Source organism: Varroa destructor, unplaced genomic scaffold (assembly GCF_002443255.2).
Source record: "Varroa destructor unplaced genomic scaffold, Vdes_3.0 BEIS01000003.1, whole genome shotgun sequence".
In the NCBI taxonomy this organism is placed as follows: domain Eukaryota; kingdom Metazoa; phylum Arthropoda; class Arachnida; order Mesostigmata; family Varroidae; genus Varroa; species Varroa destructor.
This window is the reverse complement of record NW_019211456.1, coordinates 43,061,045-43,078,965: the sequence shown is the minus strand read 5'-3', so window position 1 is coordinate 43,078,965 and position 17,921 is coordinate 43,061,045. Positions and strand designations below refer to the sequence as shown.

The 17,921-nt window shown below is 39.7% G+C and overlaps 1 protein-coding gene and 1 long non-coding RNA gene across 6 annotated transcripts in view; one reads left to right on the top strand and one right to left on the bottom strand.

The window, feature by feature from the left end:
- LOC111246583 (uncharacterized) overlaps positions 1-17,921 on the top strand; it is a 123,689-nt gene that overhangs the window by 3,402 nt on the left and 102,366 nt on the right. The gene's annotated exons all lie outside the window — the stretch shown is intronic.
- Positions 15,915-17,921, bottom strand: part of LOC147756985 (uncharacterized) — a 28,013-nt gene continuing 26,006 nt past the window's right edge. For both annotated transcript variants that reach the window (XR_015325414.1, XR_015325413.1), the window contains exon 3: positions 15,915-17,397. This is a non-coding gene — a long non-coding RNA (uncharacterized LOC147756985). The remainder of the gene's footprint in view (positions 17,398-17,921) is intronic.

The window sequence follows — 17,921 nt, the reverse complement described above, 5'->3', positions numbered from 1 at the left end:
GGGTGCGTTATTAAAGTTGGACAATTGCAAAAAGAACCAATTAAACCACCTCCACTATGTATGTCGATGTTTTTAAAGCTTTATTGTTGGTAAATTTTTTTCTTTATTTAAAATTTTGATATTGATTGATGACAGGTTTTCGAAATTCGTGTCTTTTACAAATACTGTATTCTTGTTAAACGTTCACGTCAGCTGTCAGCCTCCGCAATTGTCAGCGGAGCTCATATAGTTCGTTGAATGGCTACCCACAGTCAAAAAACGAAATCACTCGTTCTGCTAAGTTGCATTATGGCCGAACGATTCAGTTTGAAGAACTGGTATCATCTTATTTGCGAAAACAGAGCTCTAAAATAAGCTTGAGCTTTACATTTTTGAAGGAATAAATCCAACAAGAAACGATCAGATTCGATGAGCCATTGTTCCTTTTGTAAGGCGATAATTGGTAACGTGTTCAGCAGTCGCTCCGTAAACTATTGTAGAAACTGACCAATTCGTCATGCTGCAACCAAATATATATCTTGGGTTGTTAGAATTGAAGTAATTATGTTTAATATTTTAAAATAGTACTTTTTAGCTAGATGTACGCCATTTTGATCGATCACCTTATACTATTCTTGACTTTTCTGATAACATCATAATCTCATCACTATTGAACTTCTGTAGTTCTTGTGTGTAAACTTATTACTAGTAATTTTTCTAAATTATCTAAAGGATCTAAATTACAGAGACGCAAACAGATGATGGTCCGACGGTGCAGGAACTGGTTATACGGTGCATGCATAAAAATTTCTCATTCGAATTCTCTCAGTATTCGCTGGCAAAGGTGCATATGAAATACGACGCATTTTCCGTCTGCTAGCTCTGGTTGATTTTTTTCATTGGTAGTTGTTGACGGTAGAATCAACCATTTTGTCAACCGGACGAAACCCATAATCTCCGATTCCTTTCCAATCCCATAAAATATATAGGACCATTTTCTTTGGCTTGGCTTATCACACATCGTGTGTTTTTTTTTTTAATTCAAACATTATTGCTGTACGTGACCTATCTTTTATTCTTTGTGATCAACCGTGTCAGAAATAGCTTGGTTTCGTTGCGTCTTTTTGAAGTTTTGTAGATAGAGATATAGTCGAGTAAACTGGTTTGCGTCAATTCGTATTGCGCCCAAACATCGAACGTTTTTTTTTTGTAGCCAACTAACTATGGAAGTTCAGTTCTTTGCCGATATGATGGCTACTGATGTGCTGGCCTTGCGCAACTTCCGCAATCATTTCAACGACCGACGTTCTGACCGTTACGAGGAGCAGGTTTCATACTGACACTCCAAGAAAGAGAGCGATAGAACCGCGATAGAAAGATGGAGTCGTTTCTTACGAAACACCACTGTAAATTCTGTATGGACCGGGGCGGAACCGGTGTCTCTATTGCAATGAGATTCTAAACCACAGCATATCTATAGGGAAATTTCACTCATCTTCATGACAATTTATATTCAAGTCTTTACAATCATTGTAGTTAACCGCCTACCATCGAATCTTTGCTCTCTGATTATGCCAAGGTGGATATTAACCCGACATTTACTGCGATACACTTGGAAAAACGACCAGTATTTTCCCGCCAACCCAGCGTATGTGCAGAGCTTCAAAATCCAGGATCAAGCAGCGATGTAGACCATACGTCCGAGCGTCTGGCTCGGTTAGGGGGCACCATGTTGTCACGTATATATGCGGATATGCGGAACGCTTCTATTTTATCAGTAAACTGTTCCCCTGCCGCTAAGCAAGGACTGAGGACATCGAGTTCGCAGTCGCCTGAACGAAGCAAACAATCTTTTTCGGGCTAATCGATGGAAGTCGTTCGGCAATACAGATAACGGATTTTTTTCGACGGCCTTGCCGAAAAGTCGTTAGCGCCTCGATCGCTGGTTGATCAAGCAAATTCAAGTATAGAATTCACCTGGCTGTTGCAGGGAGCTCAGTTGTTCCTTGGCTTCATGATCTTCATTCACCACGTCTCCTGAAGTAGATTTTGTGAAGAACTAATAGCTGAGGTGGGCAAATTTCTGATGATTCACGATCTCAGTGAAAGCTACATGACTAAAAAGTATAGCCAGAACGAAAACGCGTTACCTATAATAGTTTACGACTAATTCAATGCAACAAGCATTGCTTAACCTAAATTCATAGTACAGATCTTACTTGATAATCGGACCCAGGATCTTTCGCTTATGAGAGCTGTCGATATACACTTAAGGCCTTAGACTCTTAAGCTAAGCTTAAGGCTCTTAGGCTTAAGAGATTTATTTCTGGATATTAAAAATCGGTAAATTTATCATATCTTATTTTTTCGTTAACCAATTATTGGCCTAGCTAGGCTTTATTAAAACAGTATTTGCTGCAGGGTGTAGAAACGACGACATACAATATTTCCAAGCAACTTACGATGAACATAATGCAAGCTGTTAACTAGTGATTCAATATGGGTGTGGCTAAATATAACAAATATAGATAGAAGCATTCACAACCGGCAAAAATAGGACACGCCGAGAAGACGGAAAAAATGAAAACAATTTTAAATTGATGTGAACGTTGATCTGATGTGATCCAGACGTGCTCAGATTCCATAAAGTTCGCAGGAGCAGGGGTGCAGTTGCAGGAGAACTAACGAAACAACAATACAACGACAGTAAAACGAAAGCTTCATGTTTTCGTGGTCTTTAGGGACGAGCAATCGATCTCTTGATAGCAATCCATGATAACTTTTATATTTCCCTAGGATGTCTGAGGAGCAAGGCCCCGTTAAGGTACAATCTAACAACATTAGATCCGTATAAGGTCTCAATATTTGTGTGCAATTTACGCAGATTGATTTTACTTGATTTGACAACGTCTACAGGAGAGGAACTCTACGAGCTGAACACAATAAATTTAACTTTCCTCAATATTTTATTTAAGTTATTTCGTGTATTGACCCCGGGCATCCTAGGAAATTTTGAATATTTTGTCACAACAGGCGCTTCATGTATGTATAATATGATCTCTCAATGGCGATTAGCTTAGAGCTTAGTTTCACAATAGGCAGTAAGGTTAAAGTTGTTAATTAGCTTAGTAATGTTGATGAACTTCATAACGGATTACTGCAAGTTGCACTAACTCAGATATTTATTTCAGGATTTAATCAAATCCTATTTTAAGGAGAGACTTTCAAGGAGTTGATTTAGATTTTTTTTTAGACTGCTAGTACCTCCGCCGCGATTTCGTACAAACTCGGCATTTCGCAGAGTCAATTATTCGTTGATGCGACAAGCTAAAAATTCCCTCATTACTATGAAATCATTAGTAATGTGAACTAGGATTTACTATTAATTATAATTATTAATTAGCACTAGATGTTCAATCGCCGAGTGAAAAAGTTTGGCTGTGGCCAGTATACGCACAAAAACGCACAATGTTTTTTTTTTTCTATAATAATTACAGTAAGTATAATTATTATTATTATTGGGAAATAACATTGATGCACTTAGGCCAATAAAGTACTTTACCTCTATCTGGCCAGTGTGCGAAATGGCAGCGAGGGAATACGCAAAGTCAGACCTTTAGCTCAATGTGCGAAACGGGATCACGCGATTCTAGCCGGTATCAATACTGAAATCAACTAATTGACTATGACAAAGGATGAGCCAGCAGCGATCTCGTCCTTTCTACTGAAGCTTTGTATCAGCCGTCGCGCATTAAGCGGATGCTAAACATCATATTATCGAGATTTGTAGGAAGAAATCGAAGCACAAACGCGCCTGCATAAGCCTATTTTTATTAGGCTCTTATGCTTGTCGTCTTCTGCGCAACGACTGTTGTCCTTCATCGATATATTAGGTTTTTTTTTTATAGATATCCACAAGCGTACCCACTGGTTCTATATGAACGACAATATCCCGAGCTCAATATTATGATCGCACACAAAATTGTTCATGGATACTTCGTAAATATAATTGTTCCCCGAAACACGATTTAAGCTCGATTCTTGCGGGTATTCGTTGTTCCGAGCTTCAATCTTGATCGAGCCTAAATCGAATGACCTCGCATTTACTCACTAATCCAGTTCTCCCACGAGGCATTGTACGATAATTTCTGATTAATTATAATAATTAGCAAACACGTATGATTTGCTACTGAAGTGTAGCTCAAGCAACAGATCAAACACAAAAAGATTGGGAACAAAATTGCATGATCCGGTCTTACGCCTTCATGGAAAACTTAACCATTTAACATGTCCGACAAAATAATTCCTGAACGGGCAAACGCCATCGAAGAAATGATTCACTCTGACTTAGCTTCTTTAGTCATACCCTGGCGCCGTTCTTCGGCATTACGTTGATTGGTTGGTTGGTTGATTTCCGGCGGTCGAATCGAATTCCGGCTATATATATATATATATATATATATATATATATATATATAGCCGCAATCTACCTATATATATATATATATAGGTAGATTTTTTTAGGAGACGTCTCTAGTCGTGAGGAACCCCGAGCATAAAAAAACCGTCAATAACTCCATACGTAAGTAGGTTAGATGCATTTATTTCAGAAGAACATAATACTTAATCTATTATGTATTGCATAAAAGGTAAATGTGCGCAATTTTTGCGCAGTGAATAACATGTTATACATTATTTTCCGCTACCTGCATCCGTATGAACGTTTTTTTTTTATATATATCTACAATACGTTTCGTCAAATGCCAGTTTAGCGTTGGTACGGTAGCTGAAAGAAAACGACTATTTTTTTTTATGTGCGACAGGGAGGCTTGTTAGTAAAGCAGCATTAGGCATAGATACGACACACAGCTCAAACGGACATACAGTTCAACCCTGGGTGTGCAGTTGGGAATTTTGCTTACCAATGTGCATATATATATAACGATTAGCTACATTTTTTTTTTATAGGAGGAAATCTTTGAGCGCCGGTTCTCTCAGAGTGATAAGCAAATGAACAACGCTAGTCAGAAGTCGCAAGGGCAGCCCTAAGAGATGAGTCTAGCTTCATGATCAATGAGAAATCTAGGAAGTGTTTATCTCGATTATAACTACACTATTCGCCAGAGGTGTAGGTGATTGGCCGCAGACGAAAAACAGAAGAAAAAAAAAGGGCAAACAAAGAGGTATAAACTATGGTCATCGTCTACACAGTTCTTTCTGCTCTATGCCGATACCTTAGACAGGGCAACCAAACGAGAGCGAACCATAGACTAAAGTGAGAAACAATGCAAACAGAGCTACTTAGCACAGATTGTCTATCCTTGTCGTCTTCCATACGAATATTGCTACAAAAATTGCAACGAAAATGTAAACATCGGCAGAACTAAAAAAAAAAAAAAGCGATATTCAGGAAATTTAGTCCCGGAAAAATGGTCGTACATCGCACAAGCAGTGTTGCTATCTGAAGTTTCGTTATTTCTGCTACGAGAAAAAGTTCGCTAATACATTCATGTACGAAGCTAGACTGCTTGAAGCGGGAAGGCGACCAACCCGAACACGGATAAGCATCAGTACGAAAGGCTAATGTATTCACCTATGCTTCCATGAGAGTGTGACAGTAAGCCTCGTCCTATCCAACGACAAGCGTGAGACACAGCTGATATCATCTAGGATGAGCCTTTTACCTACAGTTGGCTACACTAAAACTCTCTTGATTGGCCATGAACCAAGCCAGGCCATAATCGACGTAATTACGATTTACACATGTGTTTACTGAGATTGACCAGATAAAAAAAAAAACCTAACTAATCAGGTGATTCCAGTCGGATCCGTAACGTCGTTAAAAGTCACGGTTAGATGAAAATGATACTGTTACAATTAAAGCACGGTATCGAAGGTGCGCGGGACCTCCGTGTAGATTCTTGAGACGAGGAAGAGTAAACAAAGGCAACTAGTTATACGAAAAATGCATTGATCAATAAAACGGCATCCTCAGCTTTGTGTGGATCTCTACGTTGTTTACACACGACTGCTATACCGCCTGATGGATGGAAGTAAAGGATCCACAAAGCAACACCTGCGAATGTTGAACTACTGTTTGAGTGAAGTTGAGCTTAAGAAAAAGCTACGAGGTCGTTTTCTTTTGCTGATTTGAAAAAGAATGAGTTTTTGTCGCTTCTTCCATGGCCAGGATTACTCAGCGCCTGGTCCCATCAGTCACTTTCCAGATTCTGGGTCTGTCTAAACTTTCTAATTAAGAATAGGAACTAATGTAAGCCAAACCATAGGACAAAGGAGTTGGCTCTCCGGAGATCTGTCCTAAGAAGACGGAGGGCTTCGGTGTTGCGAACACAGAGTTAGCTTTAGACGAATTTTCTGGTGATTACGGAATAGCTTTCGTGTTGTATAGTGTAACCACACGGTGCAGAGTCATGATTGTGGCTCGGAAAAACGAGATAAAGCAACGGACAAACTTGGAGTAGCGGTGAACCTTTTTAATTGCCGCTGCTAACACACACAGCCCTGTAAACACTCATTTATATTCAGGTCAACGGAAGTAGGATAATATTATCATTCACGCTTAGAAGCGCTAGTTGATCAAGGACGGAATTGGACACAGCACCTTGAACGTTGGGCGCTGAAAATAACAAAGACCCTTAGCTACGTAGCGCTATGCAGGAATATATTGAAATGCCCGAAGAATTTGACCTGATATGTTGTAGTCTTACGATACACAAGTGATTTAAAGTATTTTCATTTGTATTCGATGTAGTAGAAGATAAGGCAATTAGTCATAAAACTCCATCATAGTATCATCTTCTTTTATTTAGGTTATCTGTTAAGAGCGATATAAAGCTAAAGAAGTGCATATATATATATATATATATATATATATATATATATATATGTTATAAAACGGTGCGGACCTGCTTGACAAGTCTCAGACGAGCCTCAATTGCGTACCCAATTGTATGGTCAATACAAACTTGACAATAGACGATATCTAACAATAAGAGAATGCCGTTGTAAACTTGGTGGACACAAAAACTCAGCATGACCTTACCAAGTAAGATCATGGCAGAAATGGCTTAAGTTTGCAATGAACTAACGGATATATCATCGTTTCTTTGAATGCATTTGGAGTCCGTTAAGTACTTGCTGTCCTGTGGCAATTACTGGAGAGCCATTTATGCTTCATTTATTATACAATACAGGAAAAGTACTACCAAGTCAAGACAAATTGCACCCTAAAGACTATATAAATGTATACAATTGTATATAAATATATATATATATATATATATATATATATATAATTGTGTTGTATGAACGTTACATCCGGAAAACGAAAACCCACTGTCCCGCATATGATGTGATGAAAACCCTGCAGAACATGTATGTGTCACTTTGCTCTCTGTGGTCTTTTCCAACCCTCATTAATCACAGCTTTCGTGTTATAAAAGTCACAAGCGAATTCGATCTTTCCCATCCATGTAAACTTCTCGAGAAACACCAAATGGTGAGGGTATGTGGTGCCTTAATCTGCATGTCAGTTTCCCTGTAAACAGTGGTGTGTTGTCTAGAAGGTGCACGTACCTATTCAAAGGTGAATGATACAGCTACATGGCGCGCTCCGTTTTTCGAGCTCCTTCTATGAGAATTGTTCCAAGACAGTCGGGGTTCGGTAGGAAGCCTATGCGGTTATCTCTATTTCGAATAAGGTCAACGCCGTACGCAAGAAAAATGTTAAAGGCGTGCCTACGCCTATGCTCATAACTGCCGCTTATTGCATTCTGTCCAATGCGCCTCGTGAAAGTTCGGGGGCTCAAGTGGACAAATTCGTTTCGAAGTGCCGAAAACTATTCACATACGTCAAGGTCGTCCTGCCTACGTGGACCATCTCGGAAGCAACACGGCGACTTCCACCGCTAAAACTTTATCGCCTTTACCCTATCCATTTTGATTAACGATCCGGTTTAATGTACGTAATACGACAGCTTGGCAAGAGTTGGTTGGACGTGATATCGACTCTTTCTAAAGACTGTCGGCCTGTAACAACGTTTTCATTTGTCCCGCCAAATCCCAGCACCAACGGGAATAGCAGAGAAATGGCTTCAGTTAAACTACTCCGTCGTCTATATTTACCAAGTTTTTTTTTAGGACTCTGCATTCTGTAAGCTTTGTGAAAATGCTGCATATCAAGTACTGACTTAATATCAATAATCAAACAAAGATAAATGCATCTGTTTTGCTCTACGATATTATTGCTATATAGCCACTCAAGATTATACATGGTTGATCTGCCAAGTCGGAATAATATAAATTTTATAAAAGGCAGAAGACGACCCCAAAAAAAAAGTGAATCGGTTAGAACAAGAGACAACTAGAGGCCTTCTTTTTACTTAGCTTTCCACGATCCTTTATTATCGCCGCCGATGCGTATCTATTTCTGTACTAAGGTGAACACAGCAGCGCATGGAATCCATGGCAGCGTTTCTGCCTAACGCCTGATACCGTCTTCCGTCTCATGGGGACCCACTCGTCCCTTGGCGTAATCTATCTTCCGTGCGACGAGTTAATGGATTCAAGAAACTGGCCGTTACTCCCAGCCGCCGCTACCATCTTTGTTGGGCTGCTGCAGCCTTCCCTTTTAGAGTCGTCGTTACCTTTCCAAAACCGGCGCTGGCTACGCAATGGCCGCCGGGTGCTCGGCGCTTTCCGCTAGTGCTCGAACCGGAGGGATACTATAATATAATACCTTGCGAAAGTGCAGATGTGTGATCCCCCGTTAAATGCGTCACCTTTTCGAATTTTTCCTCTCCCCTCTGCCTACCGCCCTCGATGGGCCTAGTGAAGCCCGATGTTCGGGTTAAGGCTCGAGTCTCTGTTGAACTACCCCTATCTCCACCAGAGCAAAGGTAGAAATGGAGGCGTAGGGGGCCTAAAAACCATGATCATGCCGAGCTGTTCACCCGTCGGACACTGACGATGCGCGACCGGAAGGCCAGTGTGCGCTTTCTGCTACTACCATTACTCAACTAACACTATTCGTCAATTAAAATGGCTTGAAGCGTTTTTTGCAGGATTTTGCCGCATTACTATGGAATTGTTATTTAACGGATGTTACAGCAGTCAGTACAGATGTTACAGCTATAGCACCTTGAGTGCTTTGTTCTCTGAACCCTCAAAAGAATCAGCCCTAAGCACCTTTTTTAGGTAGCACTCACCAAGTTTTGTTCTACAAATCTACGTAATCCGCATAAGGCAAATATGGATTGGCTTTTGTGGAGTTCGTCTAATTTAATTCAATTACTCGAGTAGACAGATTGTCAGTGATTTGGCCTTTGGTGGCAATACGAATAAGATGTGCGAATGGGGGTAACGGCCACATACTGTTGCATCCCTTCTAGAAACACATTGCTAATTTTAGAGAAACACTCTATTGCTTCGGGTGTGCACTGAATAGTACACCGATTGCATATAGAGGTGCACAGCTGTTTCTTCCAGCTCTTTTTCTGCTTTATGCTGTTTATGAGTTATATATGTGTGTATAGACATGTGCATGTCTGTAAGTTGAGGTTATTTTAGTTTGTAAACTTGTCTTCGCGAACGAAGGACGCGACGTTCGTAAATATTTGTGTGGTCAATATATATATTGTTAGTCGAAAGTGTTTATATCCTAACAACTGAAATTTCCTTCGAACCATCTCCTGAAATGAAGCTGCGATTAATAGCTTGACGCAAAACTACATGTGTTCGGCATAATGCAAGTACGAGATGCGACGCGACGCGATATTTACGAAAGACTATATTATTTGCCGACCCCGCTGAGAAAGGGAGTTCATAAGAAGACATCCCTTGGTCCCATTAACGAATTTTGATACAATGTCAGCCACGCGAACAAGCGTTGATCAAACTTTTGTTCTGTGCAGGGCATACGTTCGCATCAGGATTTATGCCTAGATACTGGTACGCCTTTGAACTTTTCTATTTATAATAGATAAAAAGGGTTTTCTTTTTTTTGGCTTTTTTATGGTATAGTAACAGGGCAACACATTAAAAGGCGGCAAATGCAATCTGAGACGTCATCGTGCCTCATATCCGTATTCGCAAGTCGCGTTTTAGTTGATGTATTTATAATTCAGATATTAATTAATTGATTTCTTCTATAAAATAGCATTCGTGAGTGAAGCACATAATTACAGATGTATTTTTTTACTATTTTTGACGAAGTAAACTGTAATTGATGCCTCACTGAAAGTGCGATTCATCCAGTCGATAGAAAGACTGCAGCGAACGAATTTCCTCGATCTGCCCAAGGAGAATCCATTCGATTTGTTGAGACAACTGTTACAGTTGTTGCCAGTGCGCTGATTTCAGCGACGCTTGGCCATTTTTGAGGATGTCTGATCATCCGCAAGTTTTGCCGTGAACTTAGTATAGGTTGCTAGAGCGTATACAGTTAAGCAACACTTGCTTACCCCGCGTATGATAGACAGCCAAGGTGTGCCGCCTGCCCTATTCATAAAATCGTAACGCTTCAACTGCTCCCTGTATTGCCAGCCTTTGAGGTCTTTTCATGGGCGCTCGTCCCTGCGCGTCTCTCGTAGCCGATGCAAGCCTGACGTGGCATACGGTCTACTACCTAGTGTTAGCATACTCGTAATATTACCAAATTGCCGATATGATGCCGAAGTGATGCATGAAACAAGCTTAGAAGGACGAACAGCAAAATTAAACCTATATATATATATATATATATATATATATATATATATAGGTTTAATTTTCTATGAACTATAGGGACCCATTATTATCTCTAATTCAACGTTTAATTATGTAGTACTGTGCAGTTTCGATCAATTTGGGACAGAGAAGGAGGTAAAATTAATGCCTTATATACAGATATTAAAAAAATTTATTCGAGTCTACTTGAATTCTCGTTGCACAATGACGATAACGTGAGTGATCCGAGCGCCGAAGGCCAGCGAGAGAGCGACCAGATGTCGACATCTGAGGGAGAAGAACGTATTGCCGCCATCGAGAGAACTTTTCAGGAAAGCGGAACTTGGAGTCGAGCGACTTTATCGGCCAAAGCCGGTATTTCTATACGTGGCGACATTACAGAATTATAACCCAAAGAGTGAAAATGCGGAAACTCAGTAAAGAAAAATGGGTTCCAAATTAACTGTCGGCCAGTTGGAAACGTGTATGGCGTATCGCATATGTAACCAAAAAAACTCGTCTAAAGCGCGCGATTAGCATACGGTTCCGTCCTTACTGTTAGCCAGAGAAAGACCAGAAGACAGTATGGCGTCGCCTGGGGAAGAAATGGAGTTCGATAGCAGTGTAGAATAGGTTCGGACGTAGGGTGATGGCAATGCTTGCCAAGAACATCGGTGACATCTGCTACTATGAGATACTTCCCGCAAATTAAACAACAAATGCACACCGCTATCTAGAGTCTCCCAAGAGATCCAAACACCGTTGACACGGCAATCGAAAGCACATGGCCTGGTTACTTCACGAGAACGGCAGAGTTCTCCATTATGTCTCAATCAGTTCCTCGAACGAGCAGAAAGGATAGCCGACGTTGGCTGCAACCCGCTTATTTTTCCAACCTAAATACATGTAATTACAGTGCCATTGGTACCCTAAGAAGGGTACTGGTGGACTAGCATATCCCTCCATCGATTGCCGCTATCGAAGCCATGGACGAAGAGGTTACACTTGAAAGGATGAATAGTAGATATGGGGCTGCCAGATCGCTGGGACAGGTATGTAAACATTGAGAAAAAAGAAGCTTGCCTGCATTTTTTGACTCGGCTGTCTAAGTGCAGATGTCGAATATTGTAAAAAATCAAAAATCCATCTAGTGTATATCACGTAACGATCCTGTAAAGTTTTTCTCGCTTTTATTAAGCGGTTATCAACGATTTAAAAATACACACATAACAATTCGTACTCGTACAACGTTGTAAGTAGTTTATAACACGGTGTCACAAACGATTTCACAATACTGTCGTATACGTTCGCAGTCATCTAAGATTTCCTAAGGAGTGTACCTGGAGGCGTTTTGCCGCATGGCATCTATCAACAGAATTGCCCATCTTTAAGCAGTTCGCAATTGATTTGAAGAATATGATGAGGTGCATAAACTTTATTATTAACAAAATCGTTATTGTTACAGTTATATCATCTTCGATATATCTATCCGGAAAGATACATGCAAATAACAGTCAAATGAAATCAATGACGGTACCATTGAGGCGAAATAAATATAACAAAGTAAGAAAAGGAAAACTTCGTACTCATGTAGTAACTATTCCGAAATAGCTAAAAATACTGAACAAGGAAAAACAGATAAGCCGCAGGTATCGGCTGGTGAAAACACGTCGCTTAAGGCAGCCGTGTCAAAGATTCCCTAAAACGTCGGGACGTCAATGACCCACGCCGATAGTTTGGTGATACGAATATGGACAGATACAACGCAGCCCATTACAAAACTGCAACGCAGGTAACAATGCGTCGAATGCCAACCCATAGGATTATAATACGTTTTGGCGCCGGGACAATTATTTCTACATATGGACACAGCTAGCCAGCTGCTACCGTCTACCCGGTTCAATAAGTTAACGAAGCGGCATTCTTGATAAGCCTAAAAGTTCACAGCCTATGCGTTACCAAAATTTACAGTAGTTCTACATAGCCATTGACATCTTCTAAGGAACACCAGTTTCTGACTGTGGTAGATTGGCACGCATTCTAGTAAAAACGTCTTATACTTTTTCCTTATGTGCTTATCTTTATGTACTCCAAAAGGTTTTTCTTGCCTTTCAGCCTTACGTTGTCTGCTTCAACCTTATGTTGTTAGTAGCATGAGTAGGTTTTCTTTGTCATGCCGTAGGTTGTCGACGTGTGTCTCTTCGCTTAACACGCGCCATTAGCACCTTTCCTATACCTAAAGTAATAGATGAAAGTCTAATTTTAACATAATTAGTTGTTAGACAGGCCTCCACGTCTACCCGTGTTACGTGTTTCAAGCCATAACAAACAATGTGATACAGGTAATCCTAAATTCTATTGTCTAATAAAATCTGGATAATAAGGATATCTAAAAGGATTCCTAATTAGGTAGGATGGTGTACCTTCTGAATTGATGCAATAGCTGCTTCACAGCACCTGAGTAGTATGGAATAAGAAAGTTACATTTAAGGTTTCTTAGATTGGACATATCGGTTCGAACTTTTTGCTGTCAGCGGGTTTGTGTACATGATGCGTTTTGCCACACATTAGTTAATGGCTAAAGGGAACTCGATAATTCCATCCGAATTAATTATGAGCAGACAAAACTCTTGGATATAGTATACTGCTACTGCCAGCGCCGTATGTTTCTAACGTAGTATCCTGCCGATTTAGATGCCCGCCTTTCCTTATAGGAGTCGATATCTTCAGTGAAACATCTATCATGCAATGATGATATAATATCCTGCCGATATAGTTAGATTTTCAAATTACGTGTTAGGATAACGTCAATTCTACACAATTTTAGAAAAGTAGAGATGTAGCTTTGCATGAGCGTATTTTATTTCGAACGTCTTAAATAACATGCTATAATGTTTAAGATGAAAGTGTATTCTGTAGGCAATTTGCTTTCTATCATATAATACACATTTTTTCTATTGAAAAAAAAAATAACAGTTACAGGTATCGCAAGATCAAGTGGCAGACCATTCATTATGACTTTGTGTGACATGCGTTAGGTAAAGGCATTATTTACAATGTTTAGTGCTGCCATTTCCGGCGGATTAACTAAAGCACCTCAACGAGAAACTCTGCTTTCGAATCGGAAACGTTTACGAATAACAGCCTTTTGGCCACCCTTTTAGGGCGTACATGTTAAAATACGAAGATTCGGCTTCGTAAAGTAACGCCCCTAAGAAAACTCGCGTTACCTGGGGCAGATTAGTATCCATTCTGGAAGAAGGGCAACGACATTTTAAGACGAAAATGCCATTTCGTGGGGTCGAAAATAATCGTATCGCTTTAGCATAAAGCTATCTAGGCTATCGGGATGCGCCGTTGCCTAAATATAAGATACGACGCGAAGGTGTTTATACAGTCAAATACTGGAACTTGGATAGTAACATTTTGTTTGTATCGGTCTAAGATAAAGCTAAACTAGTTGCCAGTCGTACTGCACCCTCGTAGTTCGATCTCATGATCAGGCTTTAACTTATGTGCGCAGACCTTACATTTGACAGTGAGTCCTTAAAATGAAAATTAGCTTACTTGAACATACTAGACATCAGGTGTCCGTGATAGTATTCAGCTACCAGGAAGTTAAATTCTAATCGGAAGTCGATGACGGTCGCCTCGGTCAAAAGTTCGCAAATAATTAAACAAAACCAGATATGATTTCAGCAAGCGGAAGAGATTTCTTTAGATTGAGCTAGTATTTTTTTTCTGCATCTGGAAGAGGAAAGATATTTGGAAGTGGTATCAAGCAGAATTTTTTCCATAACGATGAATCCGATATGAGTATTTGACCAGTCGAACTTCTTTCCTCGAAACTATAATATCTTGTTTTTAAACACGCATAGATTTTTATTAAAGATGACCACTAAGCTTTTTAATAATTAGATGTGTCGACAAACTATTAAATTAAATGCCGTTATCTTATGTATCAGTAACAGCCGCTGGAATCTATTAATTAAGCTAAAAAAAACTAGCGATTGCGGAGCCAGATTAGTTAAGTTCTGATTTAAAAAAAAAAAAAAAAAAAAAACACTGAACTTATTTTCTCTCAAAGCGACCTTATTTAGCATTTACTATCAATATCCAGAGTTCAAAACATGAGATTGATTATTTCTCTTCTTTGTCGTTTGATACTACTGTTAACCATACCTATGATAGACCTACCTAATCTTCGTGCGATTAAGGCCCTTTTGTTTGTCTGTGCACTCGCAGATATCGCACATGAATAAGGGCTCGTAGAGGGTTATTTCAAATTGATGCGGTGCGATGAATGACAGTGATTCTGAGAGGAGGGTCAAAACTTGTTTCACAGGAGTCCATTATTAACAGGTTTCCACGCCATCCCTACAAGCACAATAAGTTGCCTGAATCTAAAAATATCTTACACATGCCCATGTGGATTAGAGCATATACGATTGGGGTGAACCCAGTGTTCTTTTCGCAGTTACCAGCAACTTAACAATATATGTGTAAAAAATTGATAAATGTGTGCAACCCTACCCAGTCTTTAGCCAGTATTGTTCTTACTACTAGTTATTAGTAATTATCCATTTCGACGAAATTGTTTTTGCCCCTGGTTATATAAGGGCCGGCCAATGCCGGTTTTTTTTGGTATTTTGCGGCATTTTGCTAATTCGACATTACAATAGCTTTTCATACAAACATTATTTTTTTAACCAATTTACCAGACTGTCTTTTAACAGCCTTGAAAAACATATCCTGAACCTCCATTTTACTGTTACCCCCTCGGTCTAACTGCTTCTCCAGGTATTCGCTATATCCATTTTAGTCAAAATGATAGATCTTGTATACTTCGTAGCTAGATTTATCTGTATCGCAGCTTTGTCATCGCTCTTGAACGCTTTTTTGTGCAACAATTTTAGCCCTTGAAGCAATGCAATGTGGGGTGAAGTGAGACCTGCTTGACCCCCACCAAATGTACTATGTCCCCAACATTATTGTTATGTCACAACAAACGCTTCATTGCAAAAGATACGTTCAAGCGATTAAACTTGACGCATTCCAGGCAACTCACGTGCGACCCACCGGGCTTTAGAGGATGTCGGCCGCGGGATGAGATCATCTCTTTAGGTAGCGAGGCTAAATGGTTCAGTTCAGGTATACCAATAACCACACGAAGTTCAACATATATTTTTTCCAAGTGTTTACGAATTTATTAGATAACCGTCACATATTGGACTGTCGAAAATAGTCACTGTTTTTCTAGCTAAGTAATATTTTTGGGTAGTACAATAATAAGTGCGCTAAAATGACCCGCTTGCCTTTTGTCGGACATGAAAATAAAATTTTTATTGTAAAAGAAGCAGAAATGCTGGCCAGGCCAGGCGTTGCTCTTAACCAAAATACGTTATTGAAGGGACGGTCCAAAGATTCATCTGTCGAGATGCTGAAGGTAATCATATCGTCACGGAACTAAGTATCATTTATTAATTTTGAACGAAGACTGACTAGAAAAAAGCCATGATGTTTGGGTGCTGCATAAAAAATCTAAATAAATCCTATCATGTTTCCGTTGGGAAATTACAGAAAGGCGACGAGGACGATGACTACGGATGATGAAAATGTATTATACACGAAAGCAGTGAACAAATAGAATAAAATGTGCTCGAAAAAGTATAGGGAAAAGTTCAAAGGGACGATGCTGCTTGTTTGGTGGAAATGCAAGGGAGTAGTGTGTTGTGAGCCTCTGCCGTCACCAACAAAACCATTAAAAAGGTTAATTGGGCCTAGTAAGACGTCGTTTTTCACAATGATAATGCCAACAACCCACGTACATCCGGGGAACTTTATAGAAAATTTTAGTGCATGCACTATATAACTTGGGTTCTACGTCATCAGGCTATCATCTATCTCGGAGCCCATCTCGTGCTGTTAGTTCAATTTTAATGGAACCAAACAAAAACCAGTTGTCGCAATTTTTCTCTTAGAAATAACAGAGGTTCAACAGTGATGTTATGATGGTATTAGAAGGAAAATTACAGAGGATCGCCTATCAAACGGCGCAGACTTACCTTAGTAATATCTTTTTTAAAATAAAAATATTTACCTCTATGCTGGCTTGAAACTTTTAACAATCCAATATGTGTATTAGTTTTGTATCACTATGAAATCTTTTGCTTAGTTAATGACTCTATCTTCATATTAGATCTGATGTGGTGCCTCACTTCGATCACAGCATATTCAACCTAAAGATAATTAAGACTTATTAAATATATTGTACTTGTATTTCATTTATGATAAACATCGCGGAGAAGACTGATACCCAGAACGTTGAGATTGAGCAATGCATACAAATTCAAATTTCTCAAAGTTCCAAGGCGTCGCCAACCTGTAACATAGAGCCAACCTCGCTCACTCTGAATGTTTAGTGTGGCCAAAATTCGAGTCCTTTACGTTTTACTTTCGGCTATTGCAGAACGGCACTAGGTGACATGAGAGATCCTCGGCCTTGTAAAATGCTCTCAACTAAAAGTATCGAAATCGACAGTTAACCTAAGTAGATTTGATACTGTGTATAGCAGGGACGTTTGAATTGCATCTTCGACGGTAGGCATAATTACGGTTAAGCCTTTTTAATTCAAACGACTTCGGTCTTTCCTGAGAAATCTTGCGGAGGAATCTTCGGAAACACAAAAGAATCTGAAATATAACAGTCAATTAGTTGGAACAAACGTCCTAATACATCCGCGTCATTGTAATCTATCCGCTTCAGTGTACATTCGGCAATTTTTTCTTCCGTTTTAACTCTGAAATTGTATTGGCCTGCCTTTCAGGCCAACACGATTTTAGGCATTTTGAGTTAAATTGTGCATGGACCATGCATAAATAGGCGCCATTTTATGACCGTATATATCGAATCGACGGATGTTTAGAAACTCGCTATATCCGCTGAAGTCTGTACAGCAGAAGATGACCATTTTTGTGGATCGAGTAAAGCAATAAGCCGAGCAAACGAAAGCGCGGCGTATATGGACTACTACTAAGCTCGAGCTTACGAAGGGAAGAACACTACTAGACACAAACAAAAGAGCTCCTTTTCTGTGGCATATATTTTTGAATAATTTTAAGGTTTATTGGAAAATGTAAATGGATTCCCTTAGGCGGATTACAGTCGTAAGCTTGACGGCGATACCGGACTTAGTACTATGAAACCATATGTATAT